The sequence below is a fragment of the Sceloporus undulatus genome, chromosome 2 (genome assembly GCF_019175285.1).
Source record: "Sceloporus undulatus isolate JIND9_A2432 ecotype Alabama chromosome 2, SceUnd_v1.1, whole genome shotgun sequence".
NCBI classification, from domain to species: domain Eukaryota; kingdom Metazoa; phylum Chordata; class Lepidosauria; order Squamata; family Phrynosomatidae; genus Sceloporus; species Sceloporus undulatus.
The window spans coordinates 321,728,086-321,742,766 of NC_056523.1; the positions used below are offsets into that span (position 1 = coordinate 321,728,086).

The window sequence follows — 14,681 nt, forward strand, 5'->3', positions numbered from 1 at the left end:
TTTGATGCTGCTTCAGTTGTCATGGCTCCATCCTATTTGTAGATTACTGTGGTGCTTAGAATTCACAGCTAGAGAGCTCTAGTATTGTAGTTGGGGGCAAGGGTGACAGAGCTCTCAAGCAGAAAAATTTTAGGAAATTAACGAACTGCAAATCCAAAGATTTTGTAGGATAGAGTTATAGCACTTAAAGTGTTATCAAATGGATATAACTGGATAGTGCAGTAACATTCTTAGGCTACATCTGCACTGCAGAATGAATGCAGTTTGATACCACTTTAACTGCCATGATTCAGTGCTGTGGAATTCTGGCAATTGTACCTTTGTGAGATATTTAGCCTTCTCTGTCAGAGAGATCTGGTGCTACACAAATTACACACCCCAGGATTCCATAGATGGAGCTATGGCAATTAAAGCAGTATCAAACTGCATTAATTCTGCAGTATGGCAGCAGCTAGAGTCTGACACTGGAGTGATGACTTAAGTCTGACCCAGATGTCAGCCTATTCATTTTGCAATGTCTTAATCTTTTATTGTTCATGTTTCAGCCAGGGTAGACCAATCACTTCCACCACAGATCTCCCCGCAGAGGAAACAGTAGCAGAAGATATCACCACAAAGCACAACGAAGGAGGAACAGCCTTTACAGCCCAGATTATGGGCCCAGCATGTGTCACACATGTATCAGAGAAAGAACAATCGCCCTTTGCTGTTCCTGCAGCTGAAGGGAAGCCTAACATCAATACGATGCTTCCTTTTTCACTGGCATCTTTCATGACACCATCTCCAGAACAATGCTGGTTCCAAGATTTCTTCAAACCCTATCAATAGCAATAGTCATTTAAAAAGACAAGGGCTAATGTGTAATGTCTATGGAAATTTGTATGTCTTAAATTTTTGTGTAGTTTTTAAGGTTCAATAAAATATATTTTAAGATGATTTTAAAAAAAGACAAGGGGTAAGATTCGACATTGGGGTTGCATATGGCAAATCACAGCATGTGGGATTACATATTGACATACCCTCCAACTGTCCCAATTTGGATGGAACAGTCCTAATTAATCCTCTGTTGACCCACTTTTCCAGCTGCTTTTAAAATTTTCCAGGGGTAAAAGCTGGGCCCTTTTCACATTGAACGTGGGCTCTGAGATTACATCCCATTGCTGTTGAGCAGCATGTGTGGAAGATATCTACAAGCAAGTCTCTTTCTCCTCCTCCCAGTTTCTTTCTCTTCCTCCTGCTTCCCCTTCCCCATTGTTCTCAACTTTCTTCAATTGCTACCCTGTTTCCCCCAAAATAAGACACACCCATAAAATAAGCCATAGCAGGATTTATAAGCATTTCCACAATACAAGCCATGCCCCGAAAATAAGACATAGTGATAGGCCCGGTGTGGAACAGAAGGGAGTAGGGAGGTAGCAGAAAGATTAGGGCCAATGGTTCTAAAGGAAATGGAGTGGCAAGAAATTCAGGATGGAATTCCGGGTTTGGAGAGTTATAGTTAAGAAGACAACTTAACTATACAGTGGGACCTTGTTATCCACTGGGGTATGGTTCCAGGATCCCCCGTGAATAACAAAATCCGTGGATGCTTGAATCCCATTAAATACAATGGCAAAGCAAAATGGTGTCCCTTATATAAAATGGAAAATCAAGGTTTGCTATCAGCAATTCAAACTTTTTTGAATATTTTCAAGCCATGGATAAAAATTCCGTATATAAGGAGGGTTGACTGTATTTGAATAAATGTAGATTGTTGTGTCATACTTAATAAAAATAAGACATCCCCTGAAAATAAGCCATAGTGTGTCTTTTTGAGGAAAAATAAATACAGTATAAGGCCATCTGTACGTACTAGGGTTGGGGGCGTACCAGGCAACCCTAGTACGTATGGAGTACGTATGAAATGGCCTGTTTGTACAGCGCTGTGTAAATTTACAGCGCTTCATAAATAAAGGTTAATTAATAATAATAATAATAATAATAATAATAATAATAATAATACAGGGCCTGTGTCTGTTTTTATCTGCATTTGTTCTAATCTTGTGAACTGGGTTTAGTCCCAGTGCTGGGGTAAAGGCAGGATATATGTCAAATAAATAAAGAAGTTCTTGATACAGTATAGGAATTTACTGCGAAGCGGAAGCATGGGAAAAGTTCTTCAGACAGAAAGCTGTGATGCCAGAAAGAGGAAAGCCAGAAACCACTTTGTAACATGGGTTATTCAGACTGAAGAGCCAGAAGGGATTCTGCTGTTCTCCAACTGTACCAATTTAAAGGGACAATCCAAATTTATCCTCTGACTTCCAATTTTTTTCAACTGCTTTTAAAATGTCCCAGTTTCTCTCTTCTCCTCCCACTTTCCCCTTTCATCCTCAGCTTACCTTAGTTGCTGCAAACTGAGTTAAAAGAACAAACATAGGAGCTTATCACATAGGAGCTTTTACCTCTTCTGGCTTCACTTCTGGATCGGGATGCCCCCGGATGTTATCACACCTAAATCACCACTGATCTAGGGGAGATGTTGCCGCCCGGATGCATCTTGGGTCAAAGCCTTGCTCAGCCAGCACTTTTTTTAAGTCGGGGAGTTTCTGAATTAAAAAATTGGCTGGCTAAGCAAGGCTTTGACCCGGGATGCATCCAGGCGGCAGAATCCACCTAGATTAGTGGCGATTTAGGTGTGATAACATCTGGGGGCATCCCAGATCCAGAATTGAAGCCAGAAGAGGTAAGACGGCTTAATTGCCCAAGCAATAACTCTGTAGTTTGCTCTCAGTTAACTAAGTAGAGGATAGAAAAGAGGAGAGAAAATCTTTTGTTCTTTCCAGTAGGCTCAGGTAAAAGCAAACTGCTGCAGCCCCCCTGCCTTGTGTGTACTTTTGCATTCTGATTACATTTTTGCATTTTTATCACATATATCCTGCTTTTCATGTGTAAAATATTGGAGAGTATGCTTTTAGTGGTTTTTTAACATGCAAATAATTGAGAGGTGAGCATGAACTCAGCTCAGAGCAAATGTCACTTTCAAAGTTCATATGCACTGGGTGAAAAAAAAGAGCAATTTGATAGCTTAAAAAGTCGATCTGTTGTTTTCTGGCCTCCTGACTTGAGCGGCCAGCTTAAAGATATATAATCTTTTGGCTTCTTTGTAGTTAAGCTTCTCTGTTAATCTTTAAACATGCCATCATAATCTTCAATATATATGTGAACTATGACCCAGTGAAACACACACACACTCACACACACACACGACTGTGTATCATGCAAGTTAATAGACACTATGCTTTGAGTGTGACATCGCTTTCTTAAGAAATACAGTACTTAAAGCTGTGGTTGCCAACTGATCAGGCAAGGGGGCACCCCAGGACACATGTGCAAACTTCAAGGGGGAATAAGCACCCAAAGACGGTGAAGGCATCCTCCCAACCAGCAGTAAAAACTAAGAGCATGTCTACCCTATAAAATTACAGTACTTTCATGTTTCTGCCCTATGTCATGTGTCTGTCCTATGGAGCCCTGGGAACTGTAGTTTGGAGATATGCTTAGAATTCTCTGTTAGAGACTTCTACTGCTATAGTTCAGGAAAGTGTGACTGAGCACTAACTCTAAATAACCTGTACATAGAGAGATCTTGTAGCACCTTGGAGACTAACTGAAAGGAAGAAATTGGCAGCATGAGTTTTTGTAGACCTCAGTTTACTTCCTCAGATGTCTCTGAGGAAGAACTGTAGATTTAAGTCTACGAAAGCTAATGCTGCCAGTTTCTTTCTGTCAGTTAGTCTCAAAGGTGCTACAAGATCTCTCTGCATACTGATGCTTCAGACTAACACGGCTGTTTCTTTGAATTCTGAATAACCTGTCAAACTACAAATTGTGTATTCTGCATGGCAGGGGATTGCGTATCTCTGCATGACCAGATGACCCTCATGGTCTCCTCTGGCTCTGTTATTCTATCTGTCTATGTCCCTGTAGCCAGACAGAATGATTACATGATCCACTGAAATCTTCAGGGGCCCTTCAGAGGTCATAGCATAGGATGGAATAATTTTACACCTGACTATAGGGATATACTGTGATACTTCTCTGATCTTCAGACACCCTCATTACCTATCAGGCATTGAATGGCTGTAGAAGGGTCTTAAGCAGCACTGCAGCATATGCAAGTATAAGGTGGACTGACAGGATACTAGCTGACTAAAAGATCAATACACAGGCCATTGTGCATGGAAGAGCATGTGCATTTGTTTGCACATTTGGTGTCTTGAGTCAGTTGTGCAGCACTGCCATTCAGCAGAAGTGTGGAGTAGTGCAATTCATGTGTTCATGTGAAGATTTCCACTACTCAGACCCAGTGTTGGATCTCAGCCATAATACTGCTGAGCGCTGTGGCAGTGGAAATTCTTATTTCAGACCTATTAATTCTGAACTTTGGTGGCATTGCTAACACATTGCTTTCCAATATAAAACAACACATTTCCCCTTTACAAAGAAAACTCATTTGAGAGATCTTTGCAAAATGCCCTGTGTAACCAAAACATATTAGTAGACTCTCAATAATATCTCAATAAGAGTGTTAAAGGTTTTAAAAGAACAAAACTACTCTATTTTTCTGATGAAAGCAGGCATCATATTACGATGCTGTATTTTCCAAATGGATCAGATACCTGTCCACCCTTTCCTCTGAGTCTATATCTCGCCCTCAATACATACACATTTATATCCCATTTACACTAATGGGATTCACACATGTGTATCGAGGGGAGCAAATATAACTTAGAGCTGTCATCCTTTATGGCACTCAGACTGAATTTCTTAAAGTAGGGTCTCCCTGCGCTGATGATCCTATGAAAGACAAAGAAGGGAGCTTTCATGAAATAAACCCTTTCTTCTCCACTTCTTCCCCCTTCTGAGAATTACCACCTTACCAAACAATTTCCCCATTTCAGATTAATTACTGTCTAAAGGATTGGGGTTGTCTTAATTAAAGGGAAAAATTCAGCCATGAAAGGAAACATATTGGGTGGGAGGATGGTGAGGAATAGCAAACACATAGCAAGTACATTTCTATGCCACTTATCAGTGCACATAAGCACTTCCTAAAGTGGTTTACAATGTGTAATGGATCCAAAGCTTCTATGGCTGACAAGTAACCCATGCTTTTTGTCAGAGACTAGAAAACTCAGGGGCCCAATTTGTTGCTCCTGGGGTCTATACCTGGCTCTCTGGGGCTCCCAAGAAGGCTGCATTGCCTTCCTGTGACTTCATCTTTTCCCTGCTTTTCATGGGTTTCTCCTGTATTCTAGAAAACTGAAATGCCTTTTCTAAGGCTTAGGGTGACATGAAGTTCATTATTCAACTGAGCACTGAAGTTAGAATCGTCCAATTCATTGTATTCACCATCACCATGTACAGATTTGAGAGTTGGACAGTGAAGAAAGCAGATAAAAAGAAAATCAACTTGAGATGTGGCGCTGGAGAAGAGTGCTGAGAATACTGTGGATGGCTACAAAGACAAACAAATGGGTCCTTGAACAGATCAAGCCTGAACTTTCCCTAGAAGCCAAGATGATTGACCTGAAGCTGTCGTACTTTGGCCACATCATGAGAAGGCACGAATCAACAGAAAATATAATAATGCTAGGAAAGGTAGAAACAAGCTTCATTTATATACCACTTCATACCGCCTAAGCAGTGTCTAAGCGGTTTACAACTGTAAGCTAATTTGCCCCCAACAATCTGGGTACTCATTTTAGCCACTTTGGAAGGATGCAAGCCTGAGTCAAGCTTGAGCCCTTTTGATGGTCTTGAACTCACAACCTTGTGGTTTTGAGTGAGTGGCTGCAGTATAGGCATTTAACCACTGCACCACCAGGGCTCCTAGAAGGCAGTAGAGTGCAAGACCACATGTCAGATGGCTGGACTCAATCAGGGAGGCCGCAGACCTGAATCTAGAAGACCTAAGCAGCGTAGTGGGAGATAAAGCAGCTTGGAGATGTTTCTTACCGTGGGTCAGGGCCAATGCGAAGGCAGCTAACAACAACAACAACAACAACAACAACAGATTTATGACCTTGTAAATTTTGGTATTCACATAACATCCTGCCGCTGCTCCTTGCATTGCAACTAACTGGCTGGCGACGTCTGGTGCATCATCCTTCAGCACTGCGCTTGACAGCACTGCAGTACTCCTTCAGTTGGTTTGGCTGCCTAGCTTTTAAGGTAAGCTTTAGGGGGTCAGATCCCACACAGGATCCCAGGCTTAATTCCGGTCCTAAGAGCACTGAGCTAAAACGGGCAGATTATTTTCATCATACTCTTTGGCTTTTGACCACACATACAATTGGAATGCCCCTGCCAAAAGACTGTCTCTAGATCCGAATTGAGTCGTCTGGCTGAAAGAAGGCCTCCAACCTTGCTTTTTGGGTCATGCAAGCTCCCACTGAAACACATCAGCAGAAAGAGCATCATGCAGTCCTCTAAGGCTGACAACCTTTAGTTGCATAAGCAGGAATAAGTTAACCCTATACTAATGCATATCTGTTTCTGGTTGCTGCAGCAGTTGGTATTCCTTTCATCCTGCTGCAATGACCAAAGTTTTCCTCCGCAGAGGGAGAGCTGCTGAAGCCTCCTTCCCACAGCTATTTGTGCACTAAGTGTGTGTGTGTTGCAGAAGCATCTGGCTATGTCCCTGGAACCAAATGCAAAATGATAAGTTCATCTGTCTGGCTATGGAAGCCTCCCCAGATGAAGGCTAGAGAGGCTCTGTTTTATACACACACACAAACACAACTGGGGAGATGGACAATTCCAACCCCTGCTATAGGTCTTAAAGAGGCACTGCATAACTCAAGGCATTTATACCAACTGCTCTACAAACATAAATCTCAATAGTCAAGAATTGTAGAGTTGGTGGAATTCCCAAGTCTCATTGTAGTCAGAGTCATTGTATTGCATTGCGTCACTGAAAAGTCATTCAGACCAACCCCAAACGCATCACAATGTCTGTATCTCGACCCATAGTGACCCTGTGAATGAGACATTTCCAAGACCCCCTGTCCTCCACATCTCCAAGACCTCCTGTCCTCAACTGGTCTGCTTAGGTCCTATAAAAGCATACCTGAGACCTCCTTAATGGAGTCTATCCATCTAGCATGTGGCCTTCCTCTCTACCTCCCTCCACCTTCCTGGCATTATTGTTTTTTCCAATGAGCTGTAACTTCTCATGATGTGTCTGAAGTACGACAGGCTAAGTTTTGTCAAGGTCTGCCAGGTGTTATCTAACTGCAACTCTCTCCTATTGACTATGTTGATTAGAACAGCAGCCCAACAACATTTGGAGGGTCAAAAGTTACCTACCTATGATTTATATTTTCCCATTCTCCTAGTGATCACAGGTAAAGAAATAATAGTTCCCTGCTGTTCCCTTTTATACTTTCAACTAGTGATGCACAAATTAACACAATCTGCCGTGTTTATGTTTCACCAAGTTACATGTCCTTGTGCGCTCTGTCATCTGCAAAATCTTCTTGACACTTTTTTTCCCACCTAGTACATTTTGAATGGAAAATAAAATGCAAACTAATAGGCATTTTTACAAGCTCACTTAATATACAACCACTCATATGCATCTGTGTTTGCAAAAATGTGCCTCTTTCCCCTTCTCTTTTATTGGCATCTTTTAGCATCATTCATCACTTCCAAAAGCAATGTTGAGTCTTCATTATCCAAAATGCTTGGGATCAGAAGCGTTCTGGATTTTTATTTTTATTTTTTTTAGATTTTGGAATAGTTGCATACAGAAAGTACCAAAGTATAAACATGAAATTCATTTATGTTTCATATACACATAGCCTGAAGGTAATTTTATACATAATATTTTAAAATACTTTTGTGCATAGAACAACAAGAATGCAAAGGTGTCACTATCTCAGTCAAACTCCTGAGGAGTATTTTCGATTTCAGAATCCTGGACAAGGGAGACACAACCTGTAATAGTTTTTCTAACATATATGTTCATAAACTTTGAGGGCAGCAGATTTTTGCCTTCAGGCCACAAGATCCCATTGAAATGTGGCTATCTGGCATCATGAGATGTTGCCTCTTCAGAAGAGAAAAAGCTTTCTGTGGATTTCACCTCAGAGTTCTCCAGTAAAGTAGAGTCAAGTCAATTGACTTGGACTCAATTCAGACTCAAGTCGCTTCAATGCGACTTGAGTCTTAGACTTGACTTGGCAAAAATGACACACTGACTTGACTGGACTTGAGACGTGTATATTTTAGTGACTGACTTGCTGATGCCATTCACTTCTAGCAGCATGCAAGACTAGCCTCCAGAGCATGGGTACATCTCTCAGAAGGGAACAGCAAATGGGCAATGGGCTTGAGGCAGAAGGTGAAACTTTTGAAACGCATTAGAAAGTCCTCTGATGTGGAGCAGGGACCAGCTGCCAACTATCCACCTCAAGTCCATTGCTTAGAGCATTTTCTGTTCCAAGAAACATGCCCTGCCTCCTTTTTTCTGTTAAAAATTTACTCTCAGACTTGAAACTCGACTTGAGACTTGACCTTTCAAGGACTTGAGACTCGACCTGGGACCTGAAGGTAGAGACTTGGACTACAAGACTAGAATACATCACTGGAGTTCTCCTTTTTGAGGTAGTAGAGACTATTAGGCTATCGAATGAGCACTTAAAGGCAGAGTGTGGATTTGAATCCAAGTCTCTCTAAGGTTAATCCAGCATTTATTTTGTTAAAATATTTACATTCTGCTCTAAGCCATAAGCTCTCAACCCACTCTTATATTACATGTAAAATTATCCCGAAAATGTTTCCTTAAGCAATGGGGGGAAATCGTTTACATTTATTTCTTGGATTGCTTCATGATAAAACCTCCTGATCTGTCAGAACACAATTACTTATACCTGGAGAAACTGGAAGGCTACTACTGTATTGCTGGAAAAACAGTGTGTCATCAGGAATTAATAAAAAATAGAAAAAACGGTTTCTGGGAGCCAGGATGGTGGGCGTGTAGGACGCCATGGAGGACGGCAATGCATGCGATTGCCCGACCTTGTTTCTCCCCCTGCGTCAAAAGACTATGGAGAATTCAGATACCAGGAATGAGGTGGTTCTTCTGGCATGTGGGTCTTTCAATCCAATCACAAATATGCATCTTCAACTCTTTGAACTGGCGAGGGATTACTTGCATGAAACAGGGAAGTATAAAGTGATGAAAGGGATCATTTGTCATGGCCAGCCAAGATCAGCTCTCAGAGGATGAGGAGGAGGATGAGTCTCCTCCAGAGCAAGAGCTGATTGAGGCTACACCAGGTGGCAATCCTGCTCTGCCAGGTCCCAGCTGTGCTCTCCCAGCCCCAGAGGAGGAGGCCCAACCAGGTCCTAGTGTTAGAGAGGGGCCTCCTATGGTGCAACAGCCTATTGGTGACTCTGGGGAGGAAGCTTGCCTGGAGGTGCCTACGTTCAAAGAGAGAAGGGCTGAGAGTGCTTGCAGGCACAGATCCAAGAGGATTGCAGAGAGGCAATCAGCCAACCAGCCTCAGGTGGCACGGGGGAGAGTTTCCCTTACTTAAACTGTTGAGAGACCTTCACTGTTTGTCAGAGTTTATTGCATGATCGCTGCTAGCACTGGCTTCTTGTATCTTGATTCCTTGTTGGTTTGACCTTGGACCGGACCCTCGTTATCTTCTGGCTGCTTTGACCTCGGACTGTTTTGACCACTCTGACTCCCAATATCCTGACTTCGGCTTGGCTTTCAGATTGCTTTGACTTCTGGTATCCTGACCTCGGCTTGACTTCTCGGACTGCTTTCACTCTGAATCCTTGCAAGGTCTGTGTTTTGCATCCACTTGCTGGGCTGAGCCATTCTTATCGGCGTGTGTCTGTGAGTGCTGGCCGCAGTCCAGGACATCATTTCACCTGTGGGGGATGCATATAAGAAGAAAGGCCTGATCAGCACTAGGCACCGGGTGGCCATGGCAAAGCTTGCAACAGAGAGCTTCAACTGGGTGGATGTGGACGATTGGGAGAGCAGCCAGGGGGAATGGCAGGAGACTGTCAAAGTCCTCAGGCATCACCAGCAAAACTTGAAGAATTTGTATTCTTTGGCCGTTGACGATGCCACTCCTCAGAATAAAGTGGGCCAGAAGAGGAAGCAGGAGACAGGAGACCAACCCTCTGTCAGGAGAAACCAGCCACAAACAAAAGCTGTCCCTCAGCTGAAGATGCTGTGGGACGGATGTCCTGAAATCTTTCAGCGTCCCCAACCTCTGGAAACCAGAAGCCATCACAGAAATCCTAACCAACTATGGCATGGTATGCATCAACCAAGCTGGGAACAATACCCAGAGATTCATCTATGATTCCGACATGCTTTGGAGACACAAGGATAATATTCATCTGATGGAGGAATGGATCAGAAACGAGATCTCAGCATCCAAGATCCGGAGAGCCCTGAGGAAGGACCAAAGTGTCCGATACGTGATTCCTGATGCTGTTCGAGACTACATCAAGCAACACAATGTATACTCTGAAGAGAGGGAAGAACAGAATAAGGGAGTGATCCTAGCTCCTTTTCAAAGATACACAAGGGAGGCTACCAAAAATTGAGTGGTCCCTCCCTTCAGAAACACCCTCCGCTTGAAAAGTCATAATGCTGGTGTATGCGTGTGCGTTCCTGCACTTCATCTCTGATGCTAGAGAAATACTATACACGAGCCAGGAGATCCATATGCCTGCCATTGTGGCTGCATTTCCCTAAGCCTCCTGTGTGGAAATTTACAATAAACCTGGTAGAAATATATATATATATATATATATATATATATATATATATATATATGAATGAATTAATAAAAATTAGCACAATCAATAGGTAACATGAATGTTGCTCCATCTCAGACCACTGATTTTAAAACGGCTCTTTTGTGTTATCGGTAATAGGATGCTGGACTTGAGCCCACAGATTGATTGATTGAAATTTTATTTATATACCGCCGTTCCTATGATCACGGCGGTTTACAAAACAAAATGAAAATACGATACAGTACAGATTACAGATATAATACAAATACAGATCACAGATTAAAAATCAAAATCCCGCCTTCCCTTAAGATACAACTCCACTCTCCTACCGCTATATCTCCCCTTGCCCCACACTACTCTAATGGGAGCCCCTCTTAACACATCTGCACCTCCCTCTCCCTCACCAAGCCAATTACAAACCATGTCCAACAAACTGCTGACAATACTAGCTACACTCCTCTCCTCAATCTCCCTCCCTCCAGAAAGTCCACAACGGCGGCACCAGGCAATTGTCCTTGGCACTCCTCCCTGATGGTATAGGGGCGTGAGCGGAGAGCTCTGCAGGGGAGCTGGCGAGCCGACTTAATGAGGCCGCTCCCACGGAACTTCCCCCTTGAGCAACGCCGCTCCAGCAGCAAAACAGAGTCCTTTGGGCCGCTCCTGCCCAGGTGGAAAACGGGCAGGCGGCGTCCTCTTCGGGGGAGCCGGCGAGCCGGCTTTATGGAGGCCGCTCTCACCGGCCCCTCCCCCTGGAGAAACGCCGCTCCGGTGGCAAGGAAGAGTTTCTCTGGACTGCTCCTGCCCAGGTGGAAAGCAGGCGGGTGGGCAGTTAGGGAGGGAGGAGCCTCTGTCTTTGGGCTGGCCCCTGATGGTACTGGGCCAGCCTTCTCTCTCCCTCAGAGGCCGAACGATGACAGTTAGGGAGGGAGGAGCCTCCTTCTTCAGGCCGGCCCCTGATGGTACTGGGCCAGCCTCTCCCTCCCGAACGATGACAGTTAGGGAGGGAGGATGTCTTCCATGTGTGCAAACAGGACAAAAGAAGACACTTAAGGAAATATCCTTGGAAGGAATTCTTTCTGGGATGCTCCAAGACATTTGAAGCACTTTAAATATCCCTAGAAAGAGGCGATTGCCCTATTCGAGGTCCACAGGAGGCCTTTGGCCATAAAACACCAAGGAACCATGTTTCACTGTCTTCTCTCCCATATCTTCATGGCCAAACAAGCTTTCCTAGCAAATCAGAAAGATGTCATAGCAGCCATCAAAGTGTAGCAATATTGCCAGATGTTGTGTCTCTGATTGGATAATAAACCCCGCCAACCATCCAGAATTAAGGCGTTCATATACTGTACGATTACTGCCAAATAAAATCACAATGATGATGCAAACCAGAACCCAGCTAACAATCAAAGCGGAAGATATACGTGAGAAAAACGGGTGCTACTTTTACGCATCACTGCCTGCATGGTATCCCTCAGCTGCAGTTACTATTTGCTTTGTTATCTGCATTATAGCCGTGCCCAGAGGCCATGCGCAGTCAATATACATACGGAGCATAATTGTTTTAGCACTGAGTCTGTTATTAATCGCAACACCTGCATTTTGGGTAAGTAACAATTAGGACCCAATGAGTTTTTAAATTACTAATTCAAAAAAATCTATGGATACTGGCCACGAAAGCCTTCGACTTCACAGATTCAAGCTCTAGTTACATCATCAGCAAAACGAAAATATTGAAGAGAGAATGATGTGATCAACTGACTGAACAGCATAGCAACACTAATTGATAAAGGAAATGCATTTTGAGGCCGCTTTAACTGCCATGGCTCAATGCAACGGACTTCTGGTGATTGTAGTTTATTGTGGCACCAGAGCTCTCTGACAGAGGAGGCTAAATGCCTCATAAAACTACAGTTCCCAGAATCCCCCAGCATTGAGCCAGGGCAGCTAAAGGGGTCTCAAACTGGACTATTTCTTCCATGTGTTTTGGGCCCAAGTCAACCTGACATGAACCGCCTTGCTCAGGTCTTCCTTGGCTGCCTCCACACCACAGAGATAATCCCAGTTGACACCACTTGAACTGCCATGGCTTCATGCTATGGAATTCTGGGAACTGTAGTTCCAAGAATGTGGATGCAGCCCTTGATTTAATTCATCCGCCTGGAATGCAGTCTTCCTCTTTTCCTATTCCCTTCTATCTTGCCAAGCATTTTATTGTCTTTTCTAGGGAGTCACGTCTTCTCATGATAGATTACAAAGCGCTAGCAAAATGAAAGTCAATATGGAGAAATGTATGGTACTTAGGGCAGAAAAACGAAATGCATAAATATAGGATGGAGGACACCTGGCTGAGCGAGGCTGAGATCCAGGAGTCTAGTAGACCTCAAGTGGAACATGTTACATGAGCCAATAGTGTGATGCAGCAGCTAAAAAGGCCAGTGCGATTCTAGGCCGCATCAATTGAAGTATAGTCTCTAGATCATTCTATTCTGCTTTGGAATATTGTGTCCAGTTCTGGGCGCCACAATCCAGAAATGATGTGGAGAAACTGGAGCCATGTGTCCAAAGGAGGGCGACCAAAATGGCGAAGGGTCTGGAAACCATCAAGCCCTATGAGGAACGCCTTAGGGAGCTGGAGAAGAGAAGGCTGAGAGGTGATAGGATAGCCCCGTTTACATACTTGAAGGGATGCCATATTGAGGAGGGAGCAAGCTTGTTTTCTGCTGCTCCAGAGAACAGGGCCCAACGGAGCAATGATGATGAATGGAAGCTGCAGGAAAAAGGGGGAAAGAATCTTGAGGAGGGTCACTGTTGGGGAGGCGGGGCCTCTGCAAGACCACGCCTCCTTATACGTCACCCAAACAAGCAGGAAAAGGATTCTATGGCGACTGTTTCCGATCGTTCCATCCGATTGTATTCCAACACTAGAGAGGCGGGGCTTCTGGGCCTCAGCGAGGCCATGCCTCCTCGGACGTCATGAAAAAGAATCCGAGGATAATGAATCCTTCCCTCCAGCGGGATTTGCACGTGAAAAGGGCGTGACCTCAAGGAGGCCACGCCTTCTCTTACGTCATGAAAAAGCAGGGGAAGGGATCTTGAGGAGAATCAATCCTAGGCTTCTGAACGTTAGGGAGGCCGGGTGTTGGACGCCCGCGAGACCACGCCCCCTCTTACGTCATGGAAAGGCATCTGAGGAGTTTGAATCTTTCAGTCTAAGACTAAGTACAGGTATTCTAATTTTGGGGCCGGGCGTCAGCGAGACCACGCCCCCTCTCCCATCATGAAAAGGAACCGGAGGAATTTGAATCCTAGAGTGTTTTAATATTAAGGAGGCGGGGCTACACTGAGACCGCGCCCCCTCTTCCGTCATGAAAAGAAACCTAAGGACTGGAGTTTGAATCCTACGGCATTTAAATATCAAGGAGGCGGGGCTTCAGCGAGACCACGCCCCCACTTACGTCATGAAAAGGAATATGAGGAAGTTTGTATTTTTAACTTTAAGGAGGCGGGGCACCAATATTTTAATATTAAGGGGAGTGGCGTCAACGAGACGACGCCCCTCTTACGTCATGAAAAGGAATCTGAGGCGTTTCAATTTTAACATTAAGGAGGCGGGGCAGCAAGGGGGCGGGGCGTCAACGAGAACCTGAGGAGATGGACGCTTTCCCGCCTACGGCGTTCGAAAGTTAGGGAGGCGGGGTTTCTGCGCGTCAGCGAGACCACGCCTCTTTTTACGTCAGATGAAAAGGATGTGGGAAGAGGGACCCCTTCCTACAGTCCTCCAGCAGTAGGGGGCGTGGCTTCAGCGCGTCGGGGAGACCGCGCCTCCTCTTACGTCATGCCGTTGCCACGTCCTGGCGAAA

General features: G+C 44.3%; 1 pseudogene; it reads left to right on the forward strand.

Annotated features, from left to right (window-relative positions):
• Window positions 1–9,094: 9,094 nt before the first annotated feature.
• Window positions 9,095–10,623, forward strand: LOC121921158 (annotated as a pseudogene).
• Window positions 10,624–14,681: the final 4,058 nt, after the last annotated feature.